The sequence below is a fragment of the Pseudophryne corroboree genome, chromosome 2 (genome assembly GCF_028390025.1).
Source record: "Pseudophryne corroboree isolate aPseCor3 chromosome 2, aPseCor3.hap2, whole genome shotgun sequence".
NCBI classification, from domain to species: domain Eukaryota; kingdom Metazoa; phylum Chordata; class Amphibia; order Anura; family Myobatrachidae; genus Pseudophryne; species Pseudophryne corroboree.
The window spans coordinates 624,062,480-624,083,478 of NC_086445.1; the positions used below are offsets into that span (position 1 = coordinate 624,062,480).

A 20,999-nucleotide genomic window follows, 5' to 3' on the forward strand; every position below is an offset into this window, starting at 1 on the left:
CATCTCAATCGCTCAAACAGCTAGCTTACAAACCAAGGTTAAACAGCATTATATCATTGCAGTATCTCAACACTAAGGTTTACAGTATAAGCATACTCTGTGTAAGGTTTAAGAGGTTATTATCTGTGTGTACGCTCGCTGTGTGTATTCCATACTCACAGCGCAGCGTGTGTACGTAACTAGCGTACCACGTGCGAGGTCTTTGTACGCAAATAGCGTACAAAGTGCGTAGCACGTGCACGAGGGACCGCGGCCATTACGGCTTCACGATATTAATAAATAGCTTGTGTTCTAAGGTAAATAATCAGCTTTAGCAATTGAGGGCTCGTCCGTCCTCCACATATCCGCCACTAGCGAGCACAGACTTTATCTGTCAGCAAAGGGCGGGAACGCAGTATCCCTTCGTATCCGTATTGGTGGTGAGGGATACAGTGGTGCTGACTAGATAAGCGTCTGTTACGCTACGCTGTAGGAGTGCTGGGGTGGAATCCGAAACCGGAAGGTAGGAAGGTAAGAACAAAACGCTATTATCTTTTAAAACTGTTTATTTCTGTTTTGCGTACGCACACACACACGCACGCACACATCTACATTGTTGCGACTCACTCTCTTGTTGCCATTAGAACCGATTATTAGACACGTGCTGAGGAAATCTGGTGCTATTTAGTTGAGATTATAAAGGATAATTTTTAAGGGAATAATTGTAAAGGACACGCACACAGCATAGCAAATACTGTGTGGTGTACGGTAAGCGATTACAGTTGAACATCGTTTACATTTATAGAAGCGTGTTAGTTGCGTTGCTGTGGGCATATCTGGACTTTGTGCATACGTGTCTCGGGCAACGTGCGAGATTACGTACGCAACACAAAGGCATACGCACGTGGCGTGTTTACGCAACGGAGCGTACGGATACGCCCACCGAGACTCAAATCACACGATAACATTGTTTTAGTGGGGGCGGTATAGTATAGCCACCTGATAATAGCACAGGTTTGTTCAGTTTCCAAAAAGCTTAGTTAAAAGAGAACCTTTTTCTATTGCAATACTCAGGGATTGAACTACTGCCTGTATGAAAGGAATTTCTGTACAGAAAGATCAGTGTATATGAGTGAGTAGGAGTGAGTGTGGAAATAAAGGTATTATTTTTTGTGAACCCACAAATCGGGATCCCGTCGGAGACCACATCAGGTGACTGGACACTTGGTGGCGTGGAACTGGCTTGCCCGCGTTAACATTATACAAAGTAAAAAGGAGCAAGTAGTATCCGCAGACAAAACGACTGCAAAGGTTTAAGCGCAGCCCGGGGGGTTTTGCGTATTACCCATATAGATTGAGCTCTGGCTGAAGGTTTCGCAGCCTAAACAACTGATTCCGTTGGTCGTACAGCGTATAAATATTAAGTTACTTATGCGCAGTGCGACTGGATCGCACGTAATTGTGTGCATTAGTTTGTTACCTTGATACCCATTAAAATTTACTGTGGGATCATAAACGCTATTTGTACATTCTAACGTGATTTGTGTAGGTTTTTGTTATTTTAAGGGAGTTTCGCTGTTCACTCAGGAAATCTCCAACAACCAATACTTACTGGGGAGGGTAGCATACTCCCACACGCCCCAGTAAATAGAGGTTACAAAAAGATCCAGCGGATTGGGTACGTCCAGTGGTGGGCACATTGCTGGAACTCGTACTGGCCAATTGGGGCGTAAAGTGAGTGAAGGCACTAGTTGAACTTTCACCGTCGCCTTACCGCGGGCAACTTGGTTTGTTTTGTAAGAATTTGCTGAGACAGCAATATCTGCAAACAATGGGGGCCAGTTGTTCAAAGAAGGGACGTCCAACAAGGGTTCACGTTGGTAGTTGTTGGCCCAAAGGGTCAGCACGGTATATAATGTGTGAAAAATACGGATCACACACACAGGTATTTTGCAAAGAATGGGAACGAATGACAGAGGATGATGGGGAACAGTTTCCCCGGGTAGGCAGTTTGAACCCTGAGGTATTGCAGAATCTAAGAAAAAGGATAGGCCAAATAAAATCTGCAAAGCAGAGGATTAGACATTATGATTGTTTACAGGTATGGCAACAGGAAAGTGAAATACAACAGGAATTAGCTCAGAAAGCAAATTCAAATCCTGGTAGGAGTCTGATAGCAACGGCACCACCACCGTATATAGTAGGGGACAAAGTGGCTGCAGAGAATGACATGCGGGTGTACGATAAGGGTGCACCTAACCAATGTAGTAATGATAAGAATAAAATGAAAGTTCATGCAAATGTTGATACTAATGCTAACCCATGCAAGTTGTATCCCATTTTAAACTTCCCCCAGGAATACGACCAGGAAGATGAGCCCACTACGATTTCAGCTCTCTCTCTAGCGGCCACCATAAACGATACTTCAGTGGGCATCGCCCAACCAGTAAGAGTGGTATCAAAGGCACATAGTTCAGGGACAGGTGAGGTTGTATCTAGAGGTAAGTACGGCACTGTACAATATGCTGAAACTGTTGCACCACCCACTGTAGAATCAACCCAGAGTGAAGTAACTAATATTAATCCTGTTAGAGTGATAGCGGTCCCCAATGGGAAGACCGACACAAATGGGGTCACACCCATCAGGAATATTGCAATGCATTGTCCCTGTTCCGGGCAGAATTAAGAACAATTTTGTCTGAATTTCCTGATCCCAGAAAAGATTTAGCTGCATGTCAGCGGTTCATTAAGGACCTGGGTAACTCCACAGAACCCAACAACAAAGATTGGCGGACACTACTGAGGGCATGTCTGCCCTCTAGTATTGACCTTGTGAAATTTATAGCTGACTGTAAATTAGATGAAGAAGTACCCCTTACAGATGAGTATAATCAAGATAATGTAACCAGAATCAATCTGCAGCTAGGAATATACTTCCCAGCGGTGGTAAAATGGAACAAAATTTTCTCCATCAAACAAACGGAAGGAGAAACTGCCTCTGAATATTTCCACCGGGCACTGGAGGAAATGGCTAAATATACTGGGATCGTGGAAATTGAGGCAAATGTACACCATAGAGAGGTAGCGGTGTCCGTCTTGATGGACGGTTTAAAGGAGGTATTAAGGAATAGGGTGCAAACCACTCAACCTAACTGGAGAGGTATGTCGGTGGCCGCCTTAAGAGAGACTGCTGTTGGGCACGACAGGAACATCACAAGACGCAGGGAGTCACAGAGTGATAGACTGATGGCTATAAGTATCCAAGCCCTTACAACAAGGCCGCCTCAGTCTAAATCTCAGACCCCTGGTGGTAAGCCACATACGGTAAAATGTTACAATTGTAATAGGGAAGGTCATTTTGCACGTAACTGCACCAGTAATCCACACAATGCATATAAAAACCCTAGACAACGACATGACATACGAGATTGGGATCAAGGACCGCAGAGACGGAGTTATGAGCCACACGCAGGGGAAACAAGAAGGTATCCCCCAAGAAGAGACTGGCAAGTCTCTGATAATTCCCATTTACCTCCTTCACAGGTAATAGCTGCCAGCGCAATGCAGGGAGTTCACCACGCACCATAGGGGTGGGGCCACACCTGTAGTCTGCAGCCAGTGAAATTAATTGCGAGCCTTGGAAATGAACCTGAGGTCACAATTGATGTAGCTGGTAAATCTCTAAATTTCCTTGTAGATACGGGGGCGGCCAAGTCAGTGATAAATTCGACCGTGGGCATGAGAACCACTGGTAAAACAATTCCAGCCATGGGAGTAACAGGAGTAGTGCGACAATACCCTTTAAGCAAACCAGCAGAGATTACGATAGGGCCTTTGCATACCAAGCATTCTTTTCTGCTGGCTGCATCGGCTCCGACTAATCTCCTAGGGAGAGATTTACTGTGCAAAATGGGATGCGTCATATACTGTACTCCTGAAGGTGTGTTCTTGGACATACCCGAAAACCACGCTCAGGAAGCGCAGGATATGCTAGACTCCCCAACAAGATTAATGTCACACACTGTTGTTGTAAATAGGTGTCCGTCCAAGGTAGAGGAAATGATTTCCCAGATACCGGAATCACTTTGGACCAAGGATGGACAAGACACTGGATTGATGGCAAACGTAGCCCCAGTAGATGTGCAAGTAAAAGATGGTAGGATAGCTCCAAAAATCCCACAATACCCTCTGAAGCCAGAGGTGGAGTTAGGAGTTTACCCTGTAATAGAGCGCTTGCTACAACAGGGCATTCTGGTAAGAACGTCCAGCACTGCCAATAGTCCCATCTTCCCTGTTAAAAAGAGTGTGGGGCGGGGTTACAGATTAGTGCAGGATCTAAGAGAAATCAACAAAATAGTTGAGAGTCAATTCCCTGTATTACCAAATCCAGCTGTCATCCTTATGCAAATCCCTCCCACTGCCATTTTTCACTGTGATTGACCTCTGCTCCGCTTTCTTCTCGGTACCTCTGCACCCTGACAGTCAATACTTATTCGCATTCACATACAGAGGAGTCCAGTACACTTGGACTCGATTACCACAAGGTTTCATAGACAGTCCAAGTATTTTCTCACAGGCACTGCATGATTGTTTACAGTCTTTCCAACCAGAGAGTGGATCAATATTGATACAGTATGTGGATGATTTACTGCTGTGTTCAGATTCACTGGAAGCGTCCCTGAGAGATACGAAACAACTCCTGTTTCATCTTTCAGACACAGGACACAAGGTTTCCAAGGACAAATTACAATTATGCCAGACCCGTGTGAAGTATTTGGGACACTGTCTAACACAAGGACTGAGACACCTTACTGCTGATAGAATTCAAGCAATTCGTGACATGACCCTGCCACAAACCCAGCAACAGATTAGAACGTTTTTAGGAATGTGTGGGTATTGCCGTAACTGGATCCCAGGTTTTTCCATACTGGCCCCACCTTTGCAGGAGATGGTCTCATCAAGCAAACCTGATCGGATTTCGCACACAGACGAATCCGAGATGGCATTTGAGAGACTCAAACAGTGCCTAACGCAGGCACCGGCATTAGGTATGCCAGACTATGGGAAACCCTTTGAGCTGTACGGAACAGAGAGTGCTGGGTGCGCAGCAGGTGTCTTAACCCAGAAGCATGGTGATGCCAGCAGGCCGGTAGCCTACTATAGCGCTCAGCTAGATACGGTAGCGCGATCCCTCCCCACATGCTTGCGAAGTGTTGCAGCAATAGCATTGCTAGTCACAAAGAGCGAAGATGTAGTGCTAGGACACAACCTCACAATTCATACACCACATGCAGTGTCAGCCTTACTGAATTCGGCCCAAACCAGACACGTCTCATCAGCGCGGTTTACAAGATGGGAATTGGCATTGATGGCCCCCGTAAACATCACCATAAGGAGATGCAGCGCATTAAATCCTGCAACGTATCTCCCAGGTGTGCCTGGACAGGCACAAAGGGTGGAGGATGAGAGTGATGGTGAAGGAGGATTTAATACAGGGGATGACACACATGATTGTATGGAATATTTGACCCAAAATTTCACGGCAAGGCCTGACATCAGTGACAACCCACTGGAAGATGTAGATTTTACTTTCTACACTGACGGTAGTTGTCACAGACAGACGGACTCGGGAGACTTGTGTACTGGATACGCAGTCGTAGATGACCAAGGTACCATAGAAGCAGAACCGCTAGGCCCACCACACTCAGCACAAGTTGCTGAACTGGTTGCCCTAACCAGAGCATGTGAATTGGCTAAGGGCAAGTCAGCCAATATTTACACAGATTCTAGGTACGCCTTCGGAGTAGTCCATGATTTCGGAGCCCTATGGCGCCTCAGAAATTTCATGACGGCAGCTAGCACACCCGTAGCGCATGCAGCCCACATCAAAAGACTTCTAACAGCGATACAGGAACCCGACAGAGTGGCTGTTATCAAGTGTAAAGCTCACACATATAGCCAAGACCCGGTATAACTTGGTAACAGCCGAGCAGACGAAGCTGCTAAATCAGCAGCTAGTAACCCCATACAAACAGATAGTACACGACTGATGGTATTTAATACTGTAAACACACAGAAATTGTGTGAAATGCAAAATTTGTGTTCCCTGCAGGAAAGGGCAGTTTGGAGGTCAAAAGGATATGGCCAGGAGTCCTCGGGACTCTGGACAGATGGACATGGTAAACCAGTGGCACCCAGAGCATACCTTCCAAGTCTAGCGGAAGCAGCACACGGGCTGACTCATCTAGGCAAAGAAGGAATGTGTAAGCTAGTAAGAGCTTATTGGTGCGCCCCAGGATTTTCCTCCCATGCGGGTAAAAGAGTAATGACATGTCTCACCTGCTTGAGGAAGAATATCGGAAAGGCAATACCGACAGAGCCATCCCATATCCCTCCGACAGATGGCCCTTTCCAGGTAATACAGATTGATTTCATACAATTACCACCTTGTAGAAATTTAAAGTATGTTTTGGTCTGTATTGATGTATTCTCAAATTGGGTCGAAGCATTTCCCGCGGCCACAAACACCGCTGTATTTACTGCAAAGAAAATTGTGCAGGAATTTGTGTGTAGGTACGGTATCCCTAGAATCATTGAGAGTGATAGGGGTACCCATTTTACAGGTGAAGTCTTTCAAACAATGTGTAAGTTGATGGGAATTAATAGTAAGCTGCACACTCCGTACCGCCCCCAGGCGAGTGCGAAGGTGGAAAGAGTGAACAGCACTATTAAAAATAAATTGAGCAAGGTAATGACTGAAACAGGACTGTTATGGCCCGAAGCTTTGCCAATTGTATTATACAGCATCAGAACCACTCCCAGGTCCCCTCTTAATCTGTCTCCTTTTGAAATTCTGTTTGGTCGACAACCCCATGTTATGATTAACCCCCAGGATGATTTGAAATGTAACAATGAAGTAACCGTAAAGTACTTGGTTAAGATGAGTAAGCAATTGAGGAATCAGAATGATAATCTAAAGTTGGTGACTCCTGATCTGCCAGACAGTAATTGTCATGACATTGAACCTGGGGATTATGTAATGATACGGAATTTTCTACGCTCAGGTTGCCTTATTGACAGATGGGAAGGACCATATCAAGTCTTATTGACCAGCACAACAGCATTGAAGGTTGCCGAGAGAGAGACTTGAGTTCATTCGTCTCATTGTAAAAAGGTCACTGACCCAGAGAGGTCCCGTGATAAAGAACAGACGGTAGAGGTTGTATCACTAGAGTGTCTGTTCAGGGAGGATTAAGATGACACCTGAGCGCTGAGAATAATAAGACCAGAAGCTTGTCGAGCCAGATTTCTTTTTCCCATTTGTTATTTTCTCCAGTTCCCACCTCCCTCCTATTTCCTTTCCCCCTTCTTATTTTTCTCCTTTTACTCCTCTAAGATGGACTTGCCCCAAGAGACTGTGATCCGGATTTTCCTGTTGACCATGATGTTGACCAGAGCAGTCTGTTTCGGTTAGAGTGCCATGGAGGTCGAGAAAGGATCTGGAATGGGTTCTGATGACCAGGATGGAGGCGTAAATTTCCAAGAGCAACATAATCTCAGAGTAAAAGCGAGTATCAGAAAACGATCTGGTAGCATTGATAATAGAAGAAATTGTGAAGGATTGTTAGCTGAAGAGAACTGCATCTGTAGGCACTGTGACAATATAGTTGAGGATGGGTGCATCAAGAAATGTCAGTCCAGTTTTAATGTCCACAAGGACCGGCATCCATTGAGTGACTATCACTCCTTAGTGGGTAAAGTGTTAAACCAGACAGACTGTTGGGTATGCTCTCAAGTACCTCAAGGTCATAGCAAATCAGGACTAGTACCATTCCCTTTAACTATAAGAGAGGTACTTGAGCTAAGTGGTGGGAGGCCGATGGACAAGAGGTTTAATATCTCTAGTCCTCCTAGTTTGAAGCTCCACCAATATCATGTGGATAGGTCCTTAGTGTGCTTTAACATTTCCAATCCCCGAAAGCCGGGAAATTGGGAAGTGTCATGGAGTAATCAAACCATGACCTTTTCATACAGAGCCGACAGAATGCCCATAGACACAGAACTTATACGCCAGATAGCCGACCATGGAAGATTTTTCCGGTATAGGTACACTCTAGGAAGTAAGACCATGCGAGTTGGAGAAGTATCACCAGGATACTGTGCACATATCGTACAAACAGATACGTGTACTAAACAGATGGGAGAGTTAGGGTTAGGAGATTTCACATGGAAAATTTGTAACATGATAATGTCACACTCCGTCCCATATGTTCTCCCCGATGATGCATATTTCATATGCGGGAGGAAGGCGTATAAGTGGCTTGCCCCAAACTCAGAGGGATTGTGCTATATTGGAAAAGTACTGCCTGAAGTAATGACTGTATCCCATAACAAAATGAAAGATATTCACCGCAGTGCCCAAGCTCCTTATACTCACACTCATTACGAGCACGTCGTTAAACGGCACCTGATAGAGAGGACAGAGCATTCAGCCTCTGATCTGATCCATGAATCCACCGGGATTCAATTCCTACTCGCGTTAGATATCACTCGTACCGCCAGAGGAGTGATAAATTATAAATATATATCTGCGCTTGCAAATTTATTAGACAATATCACCGAAATGTATGACGACACATTCAGGTACACTGGGAAAGAGTTACAAGCCTACAAAACAGAACTGGTTCAGCATAGGATGATTCTCAATTACCTCACAGCTGTGACAGGCGGGTATTGTGTTACCCTAGCAACTCAATATGGAATAAAGTGCTGCACGTACATTACAAACAGCACGGAGGACCCAGCCGAGGTCATAGACCAAAAGATGGATGACATTTTACAATTAAAATGGGAGTGTCGAAGGAAACACAATCTCACACTCGCTACTGTGGGTAATGAGCTGACCAGTTGGGTGTCATGGTTGAACCCACGAAATTGGTTCTCGGGTTTAGGAGAATGGGCCCAAGATATTATTATGGATGTAGGGAAATTTCTTTTGTGTATTCTGGGGGTCGTCATATTGGTTGGCTTGATATTTAGATGCGTTCGGGTTTTAACGAAGAGTAAAAGCAATACCAGGGTGATGAGCTTAAGGAGCGAGGACACTGTAATAACAACAACTAATTTGATTTATGACCCAACGATAGAGACAATGTTGTGATGAAAATGTGATTCCACGGTCCGTTTCTTTCACCCGTTTCTCCTTTGTTTTCCTCCAAGGTACAAAGACATCCGCTTGGAAGAAGAATTTGACAACCTCTTTTATACAGACCATTGATGAACTATGCTACAAGCCCCATTTTCCCTAGCGACTTTAAATTTTACGATAGCCCAAATATTTTAGTGACTAACTTTCTGGACAATGGAAAAAACTTTTGCCGTCATTTATAGCAAAAGCATCAGGAGACTACAGTCAACATGTACATCGAGACAAGACAAGACCTCAATCGGCAAATGTATATTAAACTCACATAGTTTATGACTGCATTTACCATAATTGCTTCTTATCTTCATTTCTACAACCTTCAGGTAATGACACACATAGTCGATAGGGAATATAGATACAGGTATCAGCACTCACATACCCCCCCATTCATGTATCATCAACTAAATGTGCTCCCCCATTTGTTGCAAGCAAAAGCCGAAAAGAGCTCGGTATAGTTTGACAGCCCATCCACAGACCCGTAATACGGGATAAGAAGGAATTCAAATTCGCAATACCTCGAAGCTTGATCTAAAACACGTACGGCACGATGATACATGACCCCTCAAACATGGATTCATACACACATGCTTCTACTATCCCACTAGGTCATACCTTTTTCCCACCTTCCTCTCTTCTCCCTTACCCAATCATAGAAATGTATTTACATATGACATATATTTTTCTCTTTTTGAACTGTTTTAGGAAGTGGCAGTTATTGGTGACTGCCAAAGGGTGGACTGTCAAAGTCGGGAAAATATCATGCTACACGTTGCCATATATTCACCTCATGCGCTTGCCCGCTGCACGTGCACATTCTCTCCCGTACGTGCGGATACTCGCAGCTGCGTGATGGTGCCTCCTCGGCCATGCGCTCGAGCGCGTGGTATGTGCATTTACGGTTGAGTTTGTGTGCGTCTAGCGGGCGACTCAATAGTTAAATAATAAAACCAAATAGTATGTTTTATAGATAATGTTCCCCTTAATAATGACTGTAAGTTTGTTTAATGTAACTGGTCGCTGGACAGAGGAATTCCTCTTTGTATGATATGAAGGGTCAGACAGGGTTTGAGCAGTGGTGTTTGGTACCTAACTAAAGAACATTTTATTAGGAACAATCCGGTGCTGGTTGGGTAAAGATTAATCGCTCCTGCGTATAGTTATGGCCATTAGTAGTTTCTGGACATTTCCTATATTTGCAGTTCGTTATCCATGCGGCGGGAATTCTGAGATTCCCTCCCACCTGAGCAGTTTGATATAGTCACAGCCCACCTGTTCAAACTAACCTATGACCTTTTGTTATAATGCGAGGAGACATTCCTGTGTCCAATGAACAATAAGATTGTAGGGCCCTTTGTAGTACACTGTATGTTGTGTATATAAGGGTCACTGTCCCCAGACCGGCCAGTACTCTCTCTCTTCAACATTTATCTCTGATAATTGGAGGACTGGATTCCGGTTGCGCTTGCGAGTGTTCCCCGTATGGTATGTTTCTCTGTGGCCACTTTGTTACCCGTTTTAATGTTAGCCATTCATTCTTAGTCGATGTATTTGTGTTTGCGATCGTTCGCTATTGTGTATATTTTTGTTTAGTTATTCTGTTAGATATTAATGTTAGCCTGTAGTGTATGAACTGTTCACTGTTTTCTTTTCCCTTTTACTTAGCTAAATATTGTTAGTAAAGGTGTTGGAACCTTAGCAAGGTATTGTGTGTTTATTACATTGCTGAGGGTAATCGGAGCATCTCAATCGCTCAAACAGCTAGCTTACAAACCAAGGTTAAACAGCATTATATCATTGCAGTATCTCAACACTAAGGTTTACAGTATAAGCATACTCTGTGTAAGGTTTAAGAGGTTATTATCTGTGTGTACGCTCGCTGTGTGTATTCCGTACTCACAGCGCAGCGTGTGTACGTAACTAGCGTACCACGTGCAAGGTCTTTGTACGCAAATAGCGTACAAAATGCGTAGCACGTGCACGAGGGACCGCGGCCATTACGGCTTCACGATATTAATAAATAGCTTGTGTTCTAAGGTAAATAATCAGCTTTATCAGGATTGAGGGATTTTAGGTTCAGGATCGGTCTGACCGAGCCGTCCGGCTATGTCACGACAAAGAGGTTCGAATAGAACCCTTCCCCCCATTGGGACGGGGACACCGGGACAATGACCCTCTGTTGACACAGCTTTTGTATCGCAGCATTTACTACTTCCCTTTCTGGAATAGAAACTGGCAAGGCTGATCTGAAAAATCGGCGGGGGGGGGGGGGGGGGGGGATCTCGTGAAACTCCAGTTTGTACCCCTGGGACACTATGTCTAAGACCCAAGGATCTAGGCCCGATTGAAACCAGACCTGACTGAAGATTCGGAGACGGGCCCCCACCGGCACGGACTCCCGTAGGGGAGCCCCAGCGTCATGCGGTGGACTTGGCAGAGGCGGGGGAGGACTTTTGGTCCTGGGCGCCAGACACAGCAGACAACCTTTTTCCCCTTCCTCTACCTTTTGAAGCAAGGAAGGACGAGCCCCTTCCTTTTTTGTATTTATTAGGCCGAAAGGACTGCATCTGATAATGGGGCGCCTTTTTCTGTGGTGCGGGAACATAAGGAAGAAAAGATGACTTACCAGCAGTAGCGGTAGACACCAGGTCAGCAAGACCGTCACCAAACAAGACACTCCCTTTAAAAGGGAGAGCTTCCATAGCTTTCTTGGAGTCGGCATCAGCATTCCATTGATGAATCCACAGCGCCCTCCTGACCGATACCGCCATGGCATTGGCCCTTGATCCTAAGAGGCCAATATCCCTCGCCGCATCCTTTAGGTAAGCTGTAGCGTCCCTGATATAACCAAGAGTCAAAAGAATGTTATCCTTATCAAGGGTATCCATGTCAGATGCCAAATTATCACCCCACTTAGCAATAGCACTACTCACCCACCCCGACGCCACGGCAGGCCTGAGGAGTGCACCCGTAGTGACATAAATGGCCTTTAATGTCGTCTCCTGCTTGCGATCCGCAGGATCCTTGAGGGCAGCCTTGTCAGGAGACGGAAGCGCCACGTTTTTGGACAGTCGGGACAGAGCCTTGTCCACATTTGGAGACAACTCCCATTTCTCCCTGTCGTCAGAGGGGAAAGGATATGCCATAAAAATTCTCTTGGGAATCTGCCACCTTTTGTCAGGCGACTCCCAAGTCTTTTCACAAAGAGCGTTCAGTTCATGAGATGGGGGAAACTTCACCTCAGGCTTTTTCCTTTTAAATAAACAAACCCTTATCCTCAGAAATATGTAAAACATCTTTAATAGCCACAATCATGTACTGAATACTCTTTACCAATTTTGGATGTAAACTGCCCTCACTAAAGTCGACACTGGAATTAGAGTCTGTGTCGGTATCTGTATCTGCCATCTGGGTAAAGGAACGTTTCTGTGACCCTGAGGGGGTCTGTAGCCGAGACAAGGCGTCCTCCATGGATTTTCTCCACGTTTGTGTATGAGAATCAGATTTATCCAGCCTCTTGGACAATAACGCCACATTTGCATTCAATGTACTCAACATATTTACCCAATCAGCAGTCGGCTGTGCCGACAGAGTCACTCCTAAATCTTTCTCTGCGCCTCCAATAACTTCCTCCGGGGAGGAGCACTCAGCCTCAGACATGTCGACACACGGTACCGACACACACACACTCACACTGGCCAAAGGGGACAGACCCACAGGGAAGCCTGTAGAGAGAACACAGAGGGAGTATGCCAGCTCACACCCCAGCGCCCATATACTACCAAAAAAATAATATATGATATCTGCGCTGTATTATATAGCACCAATTTACTGTGCCCCCCCCCCCCCCCGCCCCCGTTTTGCTCCCAGTACTTGTAAGGAGAGTGGAGGTCCGGGCCAGCATCTCTGCATGCACTGTGAAGAGAGAAAATGGCGCTGGTAAGCTGTGCGGCTAAGCCCCGCCCCTTCCCGACGCGCTGTAGTCCCGCTCAAATTTAAAATTTTATACTGGCGGGGGTCTCATACATAGTGCCCAGGCACCTCTAATATGCTGTTTTGCCAGTTAAAAAAACTCAGCAACTTGCTGCCCAGGGTGCTCTCCCCCAGCGCCCTGCACCCTGTGAATGCCGTTGGTGTGGGAACATGGAGCGCAGCGCGACCGCTGCGCTGTACCTCCGTTATTGAAGTCTCCTGCCGTCATTGAAGTCTTCTGCCTTCTGCATACTCACCCGGCTTCTGTTTTCTGGATTCTGTGAGGGGGTTGACGGCGCGGCTCCGGGAACAAGCAGCTAGGCGCACCAAGTGATCGAACCCTCTGGAGCTAATGGTGTCCAGTAGCCTAAGAAGCAGAGCCCTTAACTCAGCAGAAGTAGGTCTGACTTCTCTCCCCTCAGTCCCCCGACGCAGAGAGCCTGTAGCCAGCAGGACTCTCTGAAAATAAAAAACCTAACAGTCTTTTCCAGAGAAACTCAGTAGAGCTCCCCTAGTGTGTGTCCAGTCTCTCCTGGGCACAGAATCTGAGGTCTGGAGGAGGGGCATAGAGAGAGGAGCCAGTTCACACCCAGTAAAAGTCTTATAGTGTGCCCATGTCTCCTGCGGATCCCGTCTATACCCCATGGTCCTTTTGGAGTCCCCAGCATCCTCTAGAACGTAAGAGAAATATCCCAAGAAATAAATAGATGTGTTCACATACACTCTACAAAGCTCAGTCTGAGGCACCAAGCCCTTTGCAATTTAGCAGCGCCATATGCCTTGACCTTAAAATATGCATCTTATGCTGCTTTCACATTGCAAAACCTGCTTTTGAAACGGTTCTTTAAACGGTTCTTAAAACGGGTCTGAGCAGTTAAACCCCCTTCACATTGCATGTTGTAACCAGTATATTACCATTTCATTACCGTTTTGGTACCTTTCACACTGAACCCGTTTCACCCATACAAAACAGTGGTTGTCATTTTAAATGTTTATTTCCTGCTTCTGCCTGGTGAGATCACACATGGAGACAGCCTATCACCTTCTGGGGCTTGCAAATACCGTTTCAGACCCTTTCACACAGCACAATTAAACGGGTCTGAAAATAAGAATTTACTTACCGATAATTCTATTTCTCATAGTCCGTAGTGGATGCTGGGGACTCCGAAAGGACCATGGGGAATAGCGGCTCCGCAGGAGACTGGGCACAAAAGTAAAAGCTTTAGAACTACCTGGTGTGCACTGGCTCCTCCCCCTATGACCCTCCCCCAAGCCTCAGTTAGGATACTGTGCCCGGACGAGCGTACACAATAAGGAAGGATTTTGAATCCCGGGTAAGACTCATACCAGCCACACCAATCACACCGTACAACTTGTGATTTGAACCCAGTTAACAGCATGATAACAGAGGAGCCTCTGAAAAGATGGCTCACAACAATAATAACCCGATTTTTGTAACAATAACTATGTACAAGTATTGCAGACAATCCGCACTTGGGATGGGCGCCCAGCATCCACTACGGACTATGAGAAATAGAATTATCGGTAAGTAAATTCTTATTTTCTCTAACGTCCTAGTGGATGCTGGGGACTCCGAAAGGACCATGGGGATTATACCAAAGCTCCCAAACGGGCGGGAGAGTGCGGATGACTCTGCAGCACCGAATGAGAGAACTCCAGGTCCTCCTCAGCCAGGGTAACAAATTTGTAGAATTTTGCAAATGTATTTGCCCCTGACCAAGTAGCTGCTCGGCAAAGTTGTAAAGCCGAGACCCCTCGGGCAGCCGCCCAAGATGAGCCCACTTTCCGTGTGGAATGGGCTTTTACAGATTTTGGCTGTGGCAGGCCTGCCACAGAATGTGCAAGCTGAATTGTACTACAAATCCAACGAGCAATCGTCTGCTTAGAAGCAGGAGCACCCAGGTGCATACAGGATAAACAGCGAGTCAGATTTTCTGACTCCAGCCGTCCTGGAAACATATATTTTCAGGGCCCTGACTACGTCCAGCAACTTGGAATCCTCCAAGTCCCTAGTAGCCGCAGGCACCACAATAGGCTGGTTTAAGTGAAATGCTGAAACCACCTTCGGGAGAAATTGAGGACGAGTCCTCAATTCTGCCCTGTCCGTATGAAAAATTAGGTAAGGGCTTTTATAGGATAAAGCCGCCAATTCTGATACACGCCTGGCTGAAGCCAGGGCTAACAGCATTACCACTTTCCATGTGAGATATTTTAAGTCCACAGTGGTGAGTGGTTCAAACCAATGCGATTTTAGGAATCCCAAAACTACATTGAGATCCCAAGGCACTGGAGGCACAAAAGGAGGCTGTATATGCAGTACCCCCTTGACAAACGTCTGAACTTCAGGAACTGAAGCTAGTTCTTTTTGAAAGAATATTGACAGGGCCGAAATTTGAACCTTAATGGACCCTAATTTGAGGCCCATAGACAGTCCTGTTTGCAGGAAATGCAGGAATCGACCCAGTTGAAATTCCTCTGTAGGGGCCTTCCTGGCCTCACACCACGCAACATATTTACGCCAAATACGGTGATAATGTTGCACAGTTACATCCTTCCTGGCTTTGATCAGGGTAGGGATGACTTCATCTGGAATGCCTTTTTCCTTCAGAATCCGGCGTTCAACCGCCATGCCGTCAAACGCAGCCGCGGTAAGTCTTGGAACAGACATGGTCCCTGCTGGAGCAGGTCCCTTCTTAGAGGTAGAGGCCACGGGTCTTCCGTGAGCATCTCTTGAATTTCCGGGTACCAAGTCCTTCTTGGCCAATCCGGAGCCACGTGTATAGTCTTTACACCTCTCCTTCTTATGATTCTCAGTACCTTGGGTATGAGAGGCAGAGGAGGGAACACATATACTGACTGGTACACCCACGGTGTTACCAGAGCGTCCACAGCTATTGCCTGAGGGTCCCTTGACCTGGCGCAATATCTGTCCAGTTTTTTGTTGAGGCGGGACGCCATCATGTCCACCTTTGGTTTTTCCCAACGGTTCACAATCATGTGGAAGACTTCTGGGTGAAGTCCCCACTCCCCCGGGTGAAGATCGTGTCTGCTGAGGAAGTCTGCTTCCCAGTTGTCCACTCCCGGAATGAACACTGCTGACAGTGCTATCACATGATTTTCCGCCCAGCGAAGAATCCTTGCAACTTCCGTCATTGCCCTCCTGCTTCTTGTGCCGCCCTGTCTGTTTACGTGGGCGACTGCCGTGATGTTGTCCGACTGGATCAACACCGGCTGACCCTGAAGCAGAGGCCTTGCCTGACTTAGGGCATTGTAAATGGCCCTTAGTTCCAGGATATTTATGTGAAGTGACGTTTCCATGCTTGACCACAAGCCCTGGAAATTTTTTCCCTGTGTGACTGCTCCCCAGCCTCTCAGGCTGGCATCCGTGGTCACCAGGACCCAATCCTGAATGCCGAATCTGCGGCCCTCTAGGAGATGAGCACTCTGTAACCACCACAGGAGAGACACCCTTGTCCTTGGAGACAGGGTTATCCGCTGATGCATTTGAAGATGCGATCCGGACCATTTGTCCAGCAGATCCCACTGAAAAGTTCTTGCGTGGAATCTGCCGAATGGAATCGCTTCGTAAGAAGCCACCATCTTTCCCAGGACCCTTGTGCATTGATGCACTGACACTTGGCCTGGTCTTAGGAGGTTCCTGACTAGGTCGGATAACTCCCTGGCTTTCTCCTCCGGGAGAAACACCTTTTTCTGTACTGTGTCCAGAATCATCCCTAGGAACAGCAGACGTGTCGTCGGAATCAGCTGCGATTTTGGAATATTTAGAATCCATCCGTGCTGTCGTAGTACTACTTGAGATAGTGCTACTCCGACCTCTAACTGTTCTCTGGACCTTGCCCTTATCAGGAGATCGTCCAAGTAAGGGATAATTAAGACGCCTTTTCTTCGAAGAAGAATCATCATTTCGGCCATTACCTTGGTAAAGACCCGGGGTGCCGTGGACAATCCAAACGGCAGCGTCTGAAACGGATAGTGACAGTTCTGTACCACAAACCTGAGGTACCCTTGGTGAGTAGGGCAAATTGGGACATGGAGGTAAGCATCCTTGATGTCCAGAGACACCATATAGTCCCCTTCTTCCAGGTTCGCTATCACTGCTCTGAGTGACTCCATCTTGAACTTGAACCTTTTTATGTAAGTGTTCAAGGATTTCAGATTTAAAATGGGTCTCACCGAGCCGTCCGGTTTCGGTACCACAAACAGCGTGGAATAATACCCCTTTCCCTGTTGTAGGAGGGGTACCTTGATTATCACCTGCTGGGAATACAGCTTGTGAATGGCTTCCAATACCGCCTCCCTGTCGGGGGGAGACGTTGGTAAAGCAGACTTCAGGAACCGGCGAGGGGGAGACGTCTCGAATTCCAATTTGTACCCCTGAGATACTACCTGCAGGATCCAGGGGTCCACTTGCGAGTGAGCCCACTGCGCGCTGAAATTCTTGAGACGGGCCCCCACCGTGCCTGAGTCCGCTTGTAAGGCCCCAGCGTCATGCTGAGGACTTGGCAGAAGCGGGGGAGGGCTTCTGTTCGTGGGAAGAGGCTGTCTGCTGCAGTCTTTTTCCCCTTCCTCTGCCCCGGGGCAGATATGAGTGGCCTTTTGCCCGCTTGCCCTTATGGGGACGAAAGGACTGAGCCTGAAAAGACGGTATCTTTTTCTGCTGAGAGGTGACCTGGGGTAAAAAGGTGGATTTCCCAGCCGTTGCCGTGGCCACCAGGTCCGATAGACCGACCCCAAATAACTCCTCCCCTTTATACGGCAATACTTCCATATGCCGTTTGGAATCCGCATCACCTGACCACTGTCGCGTCCATAACCCTCTTCTGGCAGAAATGGACATCGCACTTACTCTTGATGCCAGAGTGCAAATATCCCTCTGTGCATCACGCATATATAGAAATGCATCCTTTAAATGCTCTATAGTCAATAATATATTGTCCCTGTCCAGGGTATCAATATTTTCAGTCAGGGAATCCGACCAAGCCACCCCAGCACTGCACATCCAGGCTGAGGCGATTGCTGGTCGCAGTATAATACCAGTATGTGTGTATATACTTTTTAGGATATTTTCCAGCTTCCTATCAGCTGGTTCCTTGAGGGCGGCCGTATCAGGAGACGGTAACGCCACTTGTTTTGATAAGCGTGTGAGCGCCTTATCTACCCTAGGGGGTGTTTCCCAACGTGCCCTAACCTCTGGCGGGAAAGGGTATAATGCCAATAATTTTTTAGAAATTAGCAGTTTTTTATCGGGGGAAACCCACGCTTCATCACACACCTCATTTAATTCATCTGATTCAGGAAAAACTACGGGTAGTTTTTTCACACCCCACATAATACCCTTTTTTGTGGTACTTGTAGTATCAGAAATGTTCAAAACCTCCTTCATTGCCGTGATCATGTAACGTGTGGCCCTACTGGAAAATACGTTTGTTTCCTCACCGTCGACACTGGAGTCAGTGTCCGTGTCAGTATCGACCTGAGGTAACGGGCGTTTTATAGCCCCTGACGGTGTTTGAGACGCCTGTACAGGTATTAACTGATTTGCCGGCTGTCTCATGTCGTCAACAGTCTTTTGTAAAGTGCTGACACTATCACGTAATTCTTTCCATAAGACCATCCAGTCAGGTGTCGACTCCCTAGGGGGTGACATCACTAACACAGGCAATTGCTCCGCCTCCACACCATTTTCCTCCTCATACATGTCGACACAACGTACCGACACACAGCACACACACAGGGAATGCTCTGGTAGAGGACAGGACCCCACTAGCCCTTTGGGGAGACAGAGGGAGAGTTTGCCAGCACACACCAGAGCGCTATATATATATATATATATATATATATATATATATATATATATAGGGATAACCTTATATAAGTGTTTTTCCCTGATATAGCTGCTGTATATATTTATATGCCAAATTAGTGCCCCCCCTCTCTTGTTTTACCCTGTTTCTGTAGTGCAGGACTGCAGGGGAGAGTCAGGGAGCCTTCCTCCAACGGAGCTGTGAGGAAAAAATGGCGCCAGTGTGCTGAGGAGATAGGCTCCGCCCCCTTCTCGGCGGCCTTTCTCCCGCTTTTTTATGGAAAAATTGGCAGGGGTTAAATGCATCCATATAGCCCAGGAGCTATATGTGATGTATTTTTTGCCAAAAAAGGTATTTTTATTGCGTCTCAGGGCGCCCCCCCCAGCGCCCTGCATCCTCAGTGACCGGAGTGTGAAGTGTGCTGAGAGCAATGGCGCACAGCTGCGGTGCTGTGCGCTACCTTATTGAAGACAGGACGTCTTCTGCCGCCGATTTTCCGGACCTCTTCAGTCTTCTGGCTCTGTAAGGGGGCCGGCGGCGCGGCTCTGGGACCCATCCATGGCTGGGCCTGTGATCGTCCCTCTGGAGCTAATGTCCAGTAGCCTAAGAAGCCCAATCCACTCTGCACGCAGGTGAGTTCGCTTCTTCTCCCCTTAGTCCCTCGGTGCAGTGAGCCTGTTGCCAGCAGGTCTCACTGAAAATAAAAAACCTACTTTAAACTTTTACTATAAGCAGCTCAGGAGAGCCCCTTAGTATGCACCCTTCTCGTTCGGGCACAAAAATCTAACTGAGGCTTGGAGGAGGGTCATAGGGGGAGGAGCCAGTGCACACCAGGTAGTTCTAAAGCTTTTACTTTTGTGCCCAGTCTCCTGCGGAGCCACTATTCCCCATGGTCCTTTCGGAGTCCCCAGCATCCACTAGGACGTTAGAGAAACAGGTAGGACCCTGCTTTTTTACCGTTTCAAAATACTGGTATTTTGTAAACGGTAAATTGAAGGTGACCCTTTCACATCGCAGCTCAAACCGTTTAGGAAGCCAGTAAAAACGGCAAATTACCGGGTACAAGCTGCGGTGTGAAAGGGGTATAAATGTGCTACTTTATACCAATTCCTTAGTGACAACAATACTAAGCCTAATATAGTACTAAGCCTAATATAGTACAAAGGACCTTATTCAGTAGCCCATGCTACTGAGATGCGATCGCATTCTCCCGGTGTGACACCCAGTGCGCATGCGCAGGGCAGCAGCACTGCATGTGCAGGGAGATGCATTCACATCTCAGTAATGCGAACGCTTCTGCTTGATTGATAGGCAGAGGCATTCGCGGGGCGGTGCGGCGAAAACAAGGGCATATCTGGGCCGTTTCTGGGGCGGGCACGTGACTTCACACGTGGCCGCTACAATGGGAAACATGGCCGCTTTGCACCTGCCTTTGCAGCCAGTCTGAGCAGGCAGGGGGCATCCCTAATTCAGCAATGCAAAAGCACTTGTGGCCATTTGCATGCCGGGTGGCCTTGCCCTGTGCTGGGTGGCCACCAGCAAACAATCGCAAGCAGTTGTAGTTTTGCTAATTTAGCAAAACTGCAATTGATGCTGAATAAGGTCCTAAGCACACTATTAGAGAGTTAAGATGCAAAATTCCAGGAAATAAGTATTCAAGCACGGGAAGCAAGCGTTGACAAGTCATGCAGGTATCTTGAGCTATATGGTGCAAAAAAGATGTGTATGGCCAGCCCTGAAAGGAAGTTTTGATTGGGGTTATGCTGGGCATACACGCATACAATTATCTGTATGATACGTCCAATGCCAGGGGTTGCCCAGATAATTGTACTGTGTATTTGCAGGATCAATCGGAAAATATGAATCGGTCGGGCATGCTGAATCATCCAGCAAGTCCGTCCGATGCAATATTTCTAAATTTAAAGTCCTCCACATCGGGCAGTGTTTGCCCTGTCACGGGCAAGCAGTTGAATTCCCCAAAAATGGGAAGGAATGGGAGA

General features: G+C 46.8%; 1 protein-coding gene across 1 annotated transcript in view; it reads right to left on the reverse strand.

The window, feature by feature from the left end:
- TADA2A (transcriptional adaptor 2A) overlaps positions 1 to 20,999 on the reverse strand; it is a 305,603-nt gene that overhangs the window by 142,179 nt on the left and 142,425 nt on the right. The window lies entirely within an intron of this gene.